Here is a 13,484-nt window from a genome sequence, read left to right as displayed (position 1 = left end):
CAATGACAGGTATTCCACTAGTTTCCTTAGTAACCTATTCCAGAGCTTATCTACCCCAACAGTAAGAAAGATTCTCCTAATATCTAACGTAAATTTCCCTTACTGCACTTGAAGCCATTACTTGTTGGCCTACCATCAGTGGACATGGAGAACAATCGATCACCATCCTCTAACAGCCCTTAACATATTTAAAGACTTATCTGCCCCCACCGCCAGTCTTCCTCCCTCCCACAAGACTAAACATACCTAGGGTTTTTTTTGTTTTAACCTTTCCTCATAGGTCAGGTTTTCTACGCCTTTTATCATTGCTGTTGCTCTCCTCTGGACTCTCCTCAATTTGTCCACATCTTTCTTAAGGTATGGTACCCAGAACTGGACACAGTACCCCAGCGGCCCTGGGGGGTCCCCCCCCCCCCCCCCCCCCACGCGCTGGGAGAGGGAGTCTGAGCCGCACGTGTCAGCGTGCCGCCAGCAGCCCAGCCCAGGGACGCTGTATAAAAAAAAATTGGGGGCATCGCTTTTTGGCGCCCCCAAATCTTGGTGCCCTAGGCAACCGCCTAGTTTGCCTTAATGGTAGCACTGGCCTTAGACCCAGGACCAATACCTGCAGGACCCCAGTAGATACACTGGCCTTATTTGACAAGCAACCATGGATAACTACTTTGTGCACAGTCTTTCAACCACTTGTTTACACACCTTATAATCATCTACATCATATTCCCTCGTTTGCTTATGATAGAAAACTTAGATCACAAACTGCTTTCTGCATCCTTACGCATAAAAAATGGACCATATTATACATACTTCAACACCAACAGACATGGCTGATTTGCATCTTCTCCATTTTATGCTTTTAGTTTATAGAAAAAAAAAAAAAAAAAAAAAAACCACTACACACACAAAATGACCTGAATCACCACCAATTTGCCCTCAATTCCACCAGTTGCATAAAAATAGTTGTCCTTTTGATGAGCAATGCAGTTTTCTTGATCTGTGTCAGCCTTGTGACGTTTGTATAATTAAAAAGAACAGTACATTCAGCAACACACCACACACTAGTAGGACAGGGTGAATTCTGGAAAAAAGGTGCCCAAGAAAGCTAATTAGAATCAAATCCATGGGCAGAAGACTGGCCTCCAAAAAGACTGCTGGACAGCCGGGGGTTAAAGAAACATCTAACAATGTGCATCATTTGAAGCATTTCAGTCCCAGATTAGACCAATAGGATTACTCAAGTGCTCCAAGTTACACATACATTTAAGTGCTTTGCTGGTCGGGACCTACCTGAATTTCCAGTTTATGGAATGTACAAGATTTGATTTCCCTGACCAAGGTTGCCAACCGTATTTTACCAAAGAGCCCTCAGACAGACATCACTTCCCCTTTGAATAAATCTGAACACTGGCATGCTAAATTAATGTCAGACACCGCCTGTCATAGTTCCTCAAGTTCAAGATCTTTTGCCTGCATATTCCACTCCTGGTAAAATGCTAATACCCAGTTTACTTAACACTTTCCCTGTGCCTTGAATTAGCTCACAACATAGCTCTGGAATCCCTCGTGAGCAAATGTCCCATTTGCACATGTCAAGCATCCATTCTATTTAGTCCTCTCCCAACTGTTTAATTTCTGCACCAGAAGCATCCCCTATACTCTTCTTGATCTAAACAGCTGACTTGATACCCCTGAACAAAAGGGTCCTGGTGTTTTGGCGAGTTCCCATGGGCCTAACTATCACAAAGAGGGGCTTGTTCAATATACACAGGGGGGAAAAAAAAGGAAGAGAAAGGAGGCAGGCACTCTGATCTTTATAATTATTTTATCAGTTAGCAGAAGCATAAAATCTATCCCCTGACCTAACAACTTATTCTATTTGTTTCTTCTATTGCCAATAAAAGATTAAGCATCACTAAAGGTTATGTTCTCACTAATATTTTCACTAAAATGACAAATTTTAAGTTAAACCAAGCAGCGTTTGTAGCAGAAGCGTCTGCTACCATGACATTTGTTTGACTTTCTTTCTGAAGATGTATCACCACCCTTGGTACCACAAAACCCATCTGGAAACTTTTATACTGAATATGAAGTAGTTTAATTACTCTCTGAATGCTTTAATGGCAAATCTATACACTAGCACAATGCAGAGTGCTTCAGTACCTCCTTCAGCAATGAATGGGCCCTGGGGAGCACAAAAATCTTCCTTTTCTGCTTTTTAGGGCCTGATCCAAAGCCCATTGAAATCTATGACAGTCTTTCCACGGACTTAGGCTACATCTACACTACGGGGGTGGGGGGGGGGGGAGAAATCGATTTAAGATACGCAAATAACGTAGCTGAATTCGACGTATCGCAGCCGACTTACCCTGCTGTAGGGGCGGCGGCAAAATCGACCTCTGCGGCTTCCCGTTGACGGCGCTTACTCCCACCTCCGCTGGTGGAGTAAGAGCGTCGATCCCCGAGAGGTTGATTTCTACCCGCCGATTCAGGCGGGTAGTATAGACCCAGCCTTAGTATCAGGGCCTTACAGAATTTAACTTTCCCATTTTTTTTGTTCTGCACAAGTGAAAAGAGCGACACAACCTGGAGAACCATACACAGTACCTGCAACCTAGTTAAATGCAAGATGTTATAGTTCTTGCTGAAGAATGTGAGGAATAGAGCTTGGGCCATATTTTCAGTTGGAGCACATAAGTGAGGATTTGCATGTAGTTTTGTGGCTGCTAACTATGGCACACATGATGCTGTGGAAACCAACTGAAAGTCTTGCCTATTATGTCTATTAAGAAGAAAGAAAACAAAAGAAAAAAAAAAGAGACAAATGACCTCATCTTTGCCTAAAAGCATTTTCTAGTCTCCCTCAACCCTTGTTGGAGCTCACACTTCCCTCTTTGTTCAATAGTATGGTACAACCCTACAGCGGAACTCTACGCCTATTTCCCTATTAGGGCACATCTCCCCTATTTTGCCGAGTAATGCCCATTTTGTGTGGGTTAATACTGCCTGGTGTATGCCAGTCATGCCTGCTTCACACCTAATGTTATGAAACAATGCAGCATAAATTATGTTTGTCTTGACAATCTCCAATGTGTGCATCAACAGTCAGGGCCGGCTCCAGGGTTTTGGCCACCCCAAGCAGCAAAAAAGCCGCGATCTGCGGTGGCAATTTGGCAGGAGGTCCTTTGCTCCGAGCCGGAGTGAGGGACCGTCCGCTGAATTGCCGCTGAATAGCTGGACGTGCCGCCCCTCTCCGGAGTGGCTGCGTCAAGCACCTGCTTGACAAGCTGGTGCCTGGAGCCGGCCCTGATAACAGTGCAAACTTCCCCGTAATGCCCTGCTCTGGAGGGGTGATCTTTAGGGAAGAGTAGCTTACATATTCATTCAATTCCTGACCTCTCTGGTGAGACTGCCAACAGGGTCACGACTCAGTGCAATTTGTGTTGTTGCTTTTAAATACATGGTTCCAAATTCTCAAAACCATATCAAAAGCCCAACTGTGCAAGTTAAGGAGGGGCAGAAGTACATACATGCGTAGTAGGCACACATTCAAGCATTTAAGTCCTTTTCATTGCGAATTGGACTGAGGCTGTAAAACTAATCACAGAAACAGTTCAAGTCAAAAGATGACTGACAGTCATTACAGTTACTACAGACCTTGGCTGGAGCTAAACCTATGACCTGAGAACAAAAGGGTATGTGAGAGAAATAAAGCATCTGACTTGCTGTACCCAAACAAAAAGTGAGAACTGTGTTTTTCTCCGAAAGCCATTATTAACAATTAGCACCACAACTGGAATCAGTTTGATTTGTAAAACACTTACTCTGAGATTGCTAGAAGCTTCACAAAAAGTAACATTATCTCAATGTTTCGCATGGAGCAACTGAGACAGACAGGATAAGTGACTCACCCAAGATCACATAGCAAGCCCGAGGACAAAGTGGGAAATAAACTCCAAAAACCTGGATTCTCAGATGCGTGTTTTAATAAGATCTTGCTACCTCCAAATTGATGAGTTAACATTGATTATTAGTGTCTGATACTAAAACATGTAGTCTTGGTTACACTGGAATATGTATCCTATTAGAAAGGGTGCTAACATGTACTTTTGCCTGCAGTAAAAAACAAGTACAGTTCTGCTTTACAATGTATTAGCTGATTTCCTGTAGGGCTGACCAGCTGACATTTTTAGGCACAACTTGTCCTGTTATACAATTGATGCTAAATCATGTTGAACAGCACATTAGTTAACATGCTTTCTAACATGATGTATTTCTCCAGTGTAGATATGGCTGAGTGTGTTATGCCTACACTTAAGGGGGGGGGGGGGAGATCAAATGCACAATTACAAAATGGGGAATAAATGACAAGATGGTGGTACTAGTGCTGAAAAGAATCTGGGGGATATAGTAGGATCACAAATTGAATATGAGCCAACAATGTTGGAAGAAGGCTAATATTCTGCATTATGACCTCTCAAGATTCTTTACAGCCCTACATTTCTATGCCAAAGTGCACATAGGACAGTTAATATCTCAGTAAATTTAGGATCAAACATACAGATTTGTAAGACCTAAAATACCCAATAAAAAGAGGAGCACTATGAACTGACCAAAGAATTGTATTCTGTTGTACAAAAGCTGATTCTTGTTCAGACAGTAAAGTTCACAAGAACTGGAGGTTAATTTGCCCATTATAGGAATGAAATAGAAAAAGGATGCATGTGGCAGAAATATTGCTGAAATAAATACTTGGTTATACATACTTATGCGGGGGGGGGGGAGGAGGAAGAGAGGCACACAAAATGGTATTTCTCAGTGCTGGGAGTGAATGTTGCTCAGATTCAGTGATATTTCATCTAACTCCCTTCTGCACTGTTCATTCCACACTCTTATACCAGAAAAAGCCAAAACAGACATTTTAGATTACATCAGGTCTTTTCCAAATCACCAAACATACAGTTATAAAAACCAGAGGTAGGAGGAAAGCTTATTTCTGTTTAAGCATCCAGAAAAATATTAGAAACAGCTAGTGTGCTTTCTAAATGTATGATTCATACCAGTTGTAGGAGGGGCTCTAACCTGTCAAGCATGAACTAAAACAAAAATGACACAATAATATAACTACTGTTTGAATGGGACAATAGTGTTCAAATTAAGAGCTCTTGTTCTGTCCTTTAACTCGTACTGCAGTTATAGTTTTGATTGTGTTTTATCTGTGCATTAGCATTTGCTCTAGATCTTGGTCAGCACAAGCTCCGTTCTGCAAGTGTTTTTAAATTGTGAGTCCAATCACAATCCTGCAAACACTTATGGGAGTTGTGCTTAGCATCAAGAGTACACCCATTAACATCAATGGGATTGCAAGTGGTAGGAAGTTACATTGCCAGACCCTCACTACCCAGACCCTGCCTACCCAACACACAAATTTGCACTGGTTTAGACCAACTGCTGTAAACCCCTGTGTGGTTTAACTGAAACGGTTCCTAATTTACTTTGGTTTAACTGGATACTAACTCAATTTGCCTTTTGCTTTGGTTGAACTAGATCAGTTTAAAATCCCACTTTCAGTTAAACTGGTACCACTCTCTGTATTGATAAGCTATATCTTATGCAGCACCCAAGTGCTTATGACTTATCAAATAAAACAATGCCTGGGCTAAAAATATTCTTATCCACACCTTCATGGGCTTCATTTGTTTGAAAACCTAATAAGGTGGGATTTGGTTTTAATAATCTCTTCCACATGCCCCTCTGCACGCACACACACACACACCCCCCCCCATAGTACCACTTGTCAGCCAGGCAGGTCTTGCACTGATGGGCCAATACAGTTCGCTTGTTAAAATAAATTAGTCTAGGAAAGAGAGGAGGAACAGCTTCCCCTCCTCCCACTTAAAATCTTTTAACATTCAAGCTTTGAGTGTAACCAGAAAATATCAACCAACTGGTGGGTTTTTTGTTTTGTTTTTTTGCTGCGCTTTAAAAAGCAAACCAACCCCACAGATTTAATATTAACCTATCAAGCTGTTATACTGTCCCCCTGCAGCTCCCCCACCTCAAGCCCTTTCCAGAAAAGGTATTCTTCTTGGAAGTAGAGGATATTAAACCAGCATTTCATTTTGTGATTAAGAATATCTTCACAAACTATAGGTTTGCAAATGGTCTGAGAGCAATCTTCTAGTAATCAGTCAATTGTAATATACACTGTCTAGAACAACTAAGCAATTTAAAAAAAATTTAAAAAAAAAAACAAAAAAAAAACCACTACTTCTCCCTTCCTCCCCCAAGGGAATACCCTGTTCCACTGGGGACAGACAGTTCAGAATTAGCTTTACAATAAAAAATCCTCTAACTCACATAAGAGCCTTTATTCTTCTATAATTTTAAAAATATCTGTGCTAGCATTATAGAGTATACTAAAACAGGTATCTGTTGCATTACTGATTTACTTAGAGATACATATAATAAATGAATTGATAAGCTTATTAGATTTACCCCAGTAAGATAAAATGTACTGAGGCACATTTTGTAATAACTATGAAAAGCCAATAAAAGTAATATCAAGTTTATATTTTCTGAAAATAATTAAAAACTCTCCACATACACTAATATTTTTACAAGTACTCACATTTTTTTTTCTTTCAGACTCCCTTAAAAGGGAGAACAATTCATTCATAGGTTAGAAGGTGCCACACCCAAACAGATCATTTGCAAAAAATAAAAGCAAACCAAAATTAGATCTTCAGGGGACAGTTTTATCTGTATGTTCAAAAAGTTGGTTTGAAATCTAGCCCTCTTAATACTACCAGTTTAAGAGTAAACTATTACCTAGAAATAAGGATGTATAAAATAGTATGTTCACAGAATTTTGCTTTCTGGCAAGATTATTTAGACAGCCATTACATTAGGTTAATGGTACTGTGTGATTTCCTACCTGTACTTTTGATCTTCCTTTTTGAGCTGTGAAATGTGAGTTTCCCATTAAGAAATGAGTACAATCATCTTTAAAAAGCCACAATGAAAAGATGCAGCTCAATGGGCATCTTCATTAAGACACTAACCTATATAACCTGGACATGAACAAGTCACTCCACCTAATTAAATGAATTATTTCTCTCTACTAAAAAAGGGTTTCCTGAGTGTAAACACGTCACTGAGTGGGGAGGCAAAGCACCTTAACAGCCATGAATAATTGGAACTAGGGTGACCAGACAGCAAGTGTGAAAAAAAAATCAGGACAGGAGGTGGTTGGTAATAGAAGCCTATATAAGAAAAAGACCCCAAAATCAGGACTGTCCCTATAAAATCAGGACATCTTCTTTAGCCAACTCACTTTAATAGCACATGTGCACATAAATTATTCTAATTATTTTATTATCAGTAAAGACTGCTGAAGTGCAAAGGACGTTCAGCTGTTAGCAATTAAACCCTCGACTGCCAATATGAATACAGCAAAAGAAGTGAAGATGGGTTTAATTTCCCACTGAGAAAGCAAGAATGAGAATCCTTTTGAAAGAACCTGTTTCCATCAGCAAGCCTCAAATAATTGTTAGGACCAAAAACATTTCCTCTAAAGACTTCTTGTTGCAGGAGGAGGGGGGCAAAAAGTCCCTTTGTAGCTAGGGCCATTGTTAATTTGCTTTTTAAAGGGATGTTTATAAAACCCTCTTGTTTTTGACCAACACAAAAATGTTTAGAATGAGCCTCCAAACCCTATAATTTACACTAGAGTCAGAAAGATCAATTATCATTATTTGGGGTAATTATTCCCACTAAACGTGGCTTTAATTGTATATTCTGGGGAAAGTATTAAGTTGAAAGAGTATTTTTTTTTACATTAATACTGAGAAAAGGTTAGTCAAGAGTCTAAAAATGTAAGTGTTTGTGGAGACCAGAGTTCACGATTTATTTATATTTCTTTTTTAAGATAGTGAAAGCTTGAAGCTTTCTCTGAGCTCCCTCTTGTGAGCAACTGCTAAAAATGCATCTCCAACAAGGAGTTGCAATTTTGGATCAAGTTGTTTGTTTGTATGTCATGCCCCCAAGGGTCTTGACAACACCAAGCTGTGGTTCCAAGAATATTATTTGAATGCAAATATTTGTCCCTAGAGGGAAACAGGTCAGTTTCTGGGGCTCCTGTATATAAACTGGAGAAAACAGTTCCTAGCTGACATTTCTCCTGTGGGGCTCATCAGTGCCCACTGAACTCAGCAAAAAAAAATCAAACCTGAAGAACTAAGGGGCAAGCAATGAAAAGCGGCTCCTGCCCACACAGTGCAGAAAAACCCTGCTCCTTCACAACAAGGCATAACTTAAACCATTTGGAGACCTGATAGCAAGAAAGGTCTACTTTTGTTTAATGTAAGAAGTAGATGTTGATTTAGGTCAAACTTGCAGTGTAGGCACCAGGACTCAGAAATCTGGGTCTGGTTCTTGACTAAGCAAGTCATGTCTTGTCTCCTTATTAAGCCACTCTAGCCCTCCGTGCCTCAGTTTCCCATTTGTAAAATTGGGTTACCACCTCTGCCTTACCAGGGAATTGTGATCATGATTTACTTACTACCTGAGGCCCAGATCTTCAAAAGTGTTTAGGCACCTGGCCCTGAGGCTCTCACAAAGTACAAGAATGGGAACGCTGTAAACACCTAGACAGACAGAGCCATGAGCCACAAATAAGCATACTTATTGTGATGGGGCACCACTCACCACGCTAGTACATCCTGCTGGTCATCTTGGGGATCAACTTCACAGGCCAGCAATGTCTCACCCACTGTCACTTCTGCTCCTGGACCCACATCACTCCAAGGACTATGGCATCCTCTTCATGACACAGCCCTCCAGCTGTGCCATAGACTGCTTGCCTCTCTTCCAGAGGCCAGTACTGCAGTCCAACAGCCCAGCCACTTTCTCACTGGCAAAGGGCAGGAGACCAACACCCAGATCCCATCCTAGGGACTCTGTAGATGGCAGCTATGTGCTACATCCCCTCCAATATCTCAGTACATTTCCCTAAGCCATAGCCCTAGCACCTTCTTTCCCCTTACCCCAGGGCCTCAGAATGCCAGTCTTAGCAGCCAGCCAGGAGCTCTCTTTAACTTCCCCACTCTCTGCTAGTAACACTGTCCTGTCCAAGGTGTTGGTGCTCCTTCCTTCTTACTAGGAGCCTGATTTTTCCCTTCTTGAGCTCCAGGTAGCTACTGACCCTGCTCTGTCCTGTAGCTCTTCTTATATGGATCTGCCAGGCCGCCCCTCCTATTGGCTGCTTTTCAGGCAGCCTCCCTAAGGCTCTCTTAACCCTTACAGCTCAGTTTGGGGCAAATGCCCCATCACATCTATGTCAAACAGCAGTGACACACCATTGTGATTGGACACCAATAAAAAACTTGCAAGTATTTTAGCACTCTTAACCTAACAGCACCCTGAGTAAGGCTTAGAGGAAAAATAAGAGTGAAAAACACTTGCTTCAGCACTGGGTACCTCACCAGAGAATGTGGACATTAACAACAGTGGGCTATTGCAGTAGAATGCTGACATCAAAGGCAGAATGCCTATTGCATACAGAGGAGCTAGCCTAGCCCCTAAGACTGTAGAGTTACCAACTAACCCATATTTCTCATGATGATATGAGACAATCTAAGCAGCAAACCTAACATGTTGGGGTTTTTTTTTTTTTTTTTTTTTCAAGCCTTCCTCTAGCAAGCAGCCTCTAATGACTCCAGCCTATACCTACTCCCAGGTAGCTCTTTTAGATAGTTTTCCTGATTTGCCCTGAGTGCCTGATTGGGCCATCAATCTCCTGTGTTACTCCACTCTGTCCACCTGCAGGAGATCTAACTTCACTGGAACTCCTCACCTGCCCTGCCCTCTTTCAACCATTTGCTCAAGCCGCTAATGGCTTGTCTACACTGCCCCGCAATTGGGACTACCGGGGGTGGGAATAGCCGTGCACACGAAAATGCTGTGCTGTAACACCCCTGAGTGGACACTGCGGGTGCAAACTGAAAGGGTCCTACTCCATATTAATGTAATCCTGTTTGATGAGAACCATATTAAAACAAACAAGGCCCCTTTTAGTTCATGCCTGCAATGTCCACATGGGGGAGTTATAGCACAGTGCTTTGCCATGCCCTGCTATTCACACCCCGTAGGCCAGTGTAGACAAGCGTTTGGTCACTTGAGCAACGGCTTGAAAGAGTAAGGACTGATGGCCAGATTTTCAAAGGTACTTAGGCACCTAAAGATACAGATAAATCTCATTGGGTGCCTAAATACCTTTGAAAATTGGCCTGTTTATCTGTGAAAGAAACACAGCGAGAAAAAACTGCCATCATGGATAATCCTGGCCCCACTGATGTCAATGGGAGTTTTGCTAGGATTTTTAGGTTTGTACTCAAACATACCAGCCTTAAAAGGAAGCTAAAATATTTGTATATATTTAATTAAAGCTTTTTTATACTAACATATGTAAAGTCTGACTGTGCTTGGACTTTTTTTTCTCCTTACTCAAACACTGAGAAAGGTGCTTTAGGAAAAGAAAACCTGCATTAAACTAAAGATGCTTGGGGCAATTGGTTCTTGGCCTTTTTGAAATGGGGGGGGGTCTTGTTTTCACAACTGCTTTTATTTCTGCTCCGTGTGCAGACAAAATGACACTGGCCTTCTAAATCACATAGGTTTATTTAACTTTGCTTCTCATTAACCACTTAAATGGAAATTCCAGAGAGGGGAATTTTGAATATCCTCTTGCAGTGAAGCAGAACATGTTAGCCATCAAATTCTAGTTGCTCATTCCATTGACTGGAAAAATGTTTGCCATCTGATTTCTTTTATAGGACTACATTTGAGAAAGCAAAGTTTATCACGCTGACTTATCTAATTATATTAAGTTAGTGAATTGCTGTCTCGACAAGTAGTTTTAATGTACAAATCTAGAAGGAAAGGTGTTTTTGTAAACAGGTGTCGATGACAATGCTCCATCAAGCACTAAATTGGAAGTGCTCCTGAAAAAAATATTACATTTGTGCATGCGGATGCCGAGATTGCAGCTGAATTTTGGCACTTGCAGACAGTGTTTCCACACCAAATCTTCAGCTCTGTGTAAAGCCAACTGTATGTCAGCAAGAAAAACTGCTTCATGCTTTAACAGCAACATGAACCGAGCTGCTGTTTCTGGTGCATCGTCGCCTTTCAGAAAGGTTGATTTAAAAAAAAAAAAAATCTTAAATTATCTCCAGGGAGTAAAACAGTCTTTGCAATAAGGCTACAGGTCAGGTAACATCTGAGGGACACAGGAGAACCTAAGTCCTCCCTTAGCAGCTATTACAACTATTTAATATTTGTATTACACCCCCCTCCCCGCCCTGGGCGCACACACAAACACACACACACCAGGCTTGGGCCCTCTCTGCTGAGAAGTGTATAATTATATGTAACAGCATCCAAAGAGTATACAGGGTTAAGCCCTGAACCTGCACTGAGATACATACTGGGGTTCCCCTCCCTATAAAGCTCCTTGTGGCCAGAAGGCGCCCAGTGCATCATTGCAGGGTTGGAGCCCATTGCCTACACAGCTTTTGTATCTGTATAACAGGGTGGTAAGAGCTGTGATATTTTTACCGATATAGTTACAGTGGTACAGTTCCCTAGCATAGATGTAGTTATACTGGTATAAAGGACAAAGGCTCCAGCTGGTAGGAAGAGAAGCATCCAAAGCAAGGAATCGTGCCCTGGGGAGGGAGGGATAAAATGAGTCCTGAAATGCGTAATGAAAACCTTAAAACAGTGCTAGAAAATAGCTTTTCTGACCCCAAAGTGTTTCTGTTTTTAAAGTCTGCTATCGTGGGCCCTTCCGAGGCTGGAAGAGTGCAGGAGGGCAGGCCAGGGCCCCAGCTCCTTTTAGGCATTAGCTCACGTCTGTCATATTCAAGGTGCCGGGCAGCTGTGCTTTGGCCCCCCTCACTTCACACCAGCATTCCCTGCAAACCATGCGGCTGCGCAGCAACCTTCCACATACTGCACGTCACCATGTGCTGCTCAGAACTTCCCTGGTGCCCCGGGGCAGAGACTGCGAGCGCTACAGAGCTGGGCTGGTGACTCAGGCCCGGCCTGGCTGCTGGGCGTGGAGGCAAGAGAAGGAGCTGGAGAGGCCACCGCTGCGCCTGTGATTGGGCTGAGCAGCAGGCGGGGGCTGGGAGCAGCTACCCCTGGCAAGACAGCTGTGAAGCATCAGGAACCCCATTCCCAGTCTGGAGCCAGCTGTCCCCCCAGTCTCAGTAGCTCCCCTTGCTTTCCATGCAGAGCTCTATCCCTAATCCCGACTGACTCCCATTCAACCACCCTCACATTCCCCCCTTCCCCAGTCCTTGATACCCCCGTTCTCCTGCTCCCCAAGCAGAGTGACTGACAGCCCCTCCAATGCTTCCTCTGACCCCTCAACTTTCCCCCTTGTCCATGTGAGCATGGTGGCTGCTATAAAGAGTGGTTCCCTGTGGTGGAAATGTTTGGCCCCCTCTGACTGGGGCAGTTGTTCTGTGGGGGCCACATGACTATCTGTACATTCCCTGTTTCTGGGCTCAGCTGGGCTCGGTCCCACTCGGGGGGGGGGGGGGGGAAGCCCGGTTGTCAGAACCAGTGACCCCAATCCCAGAGGGCCCCCTCAGTGACACACCCCTCTCCCCGAATTACAACTGCGCATCCTGCCAAATGTTTTACTTTGCTTTCCTGGAGTTAGGGCATCAATGTAAGGATCTGAGGTTGGGGGCAGAGCTAAATGAGAGGTGTTGAGAGGGCCCAATCCTGACACAAGTAGTCCTTGCTCCCTGTTTGGAAAAATCTGACCCAGAATCTCCCTCAGGCCTGGAAACCCGTTGCACTTATTGACAATTGGGTTGCAACATTGACAGTTTAGAAAATGTTAGAACTGAAATAAAGCAGAGCCTGCTGGATGGGGGAAGTGAGTTACAAACGTTTATGAAAACAAGAGAGAGGAAATAGAAGAAAGTTAGCTATTAATTAATTACAAGTCAGGTTTGATAAAATGTAGAAACTAACATGATTTGGTTTCTGATGCCTACTCACTCTGCAGTTTACCCTACTGGATTTAATTTTACCACTTGAGGTGTGTCAAAGAGGACCAGAAGGAAGGCCAGAAAGCGCCTCCAGATCAAGAATACCAAGGAAATTAACCACTGACTGTAGCTCTGCCTGCAATCCAGTATGGGACAGTTTTTTTCCTAAATGAATTCAGAATAATCTGAAAAATAGGGCATGCTCCCCTTTAAAATTAGACATGGACGTGTTAAAGAGAAAAAGAAAAGTGCTAAGATTAGACTTACTCACTGAATGCTCCCAGCTCAAGAGGGGCATTTGAAACCAAATGTAAAAAACCTCCGTTTTCATTCCTACATGGCCTGGCCCTCTGCAGATTGTTGGACCTTCCTCCGAAATATTTTCTTGGATCCTCCTCTGAAATATTTTCTAGAACCTCC

The sequence above is a fragment of the Trachemys scripta genome, chromosome 10 (assembly GCF_013100865.1).
Source record: "Trachemys scripta elegans isolate TJP31775 chromosome 10, CAS_Tse_1.0, whole genome shotgun sequence".
NCBI classification, from domain to species: domain Eukaryota; kingdom Metazoa; phylum Chordata; order Testudines; family Emydidae; genus Trachemys; species Trachemys scripta.
Note: the sequence above shows the minus strand (reverse complement) of the source record.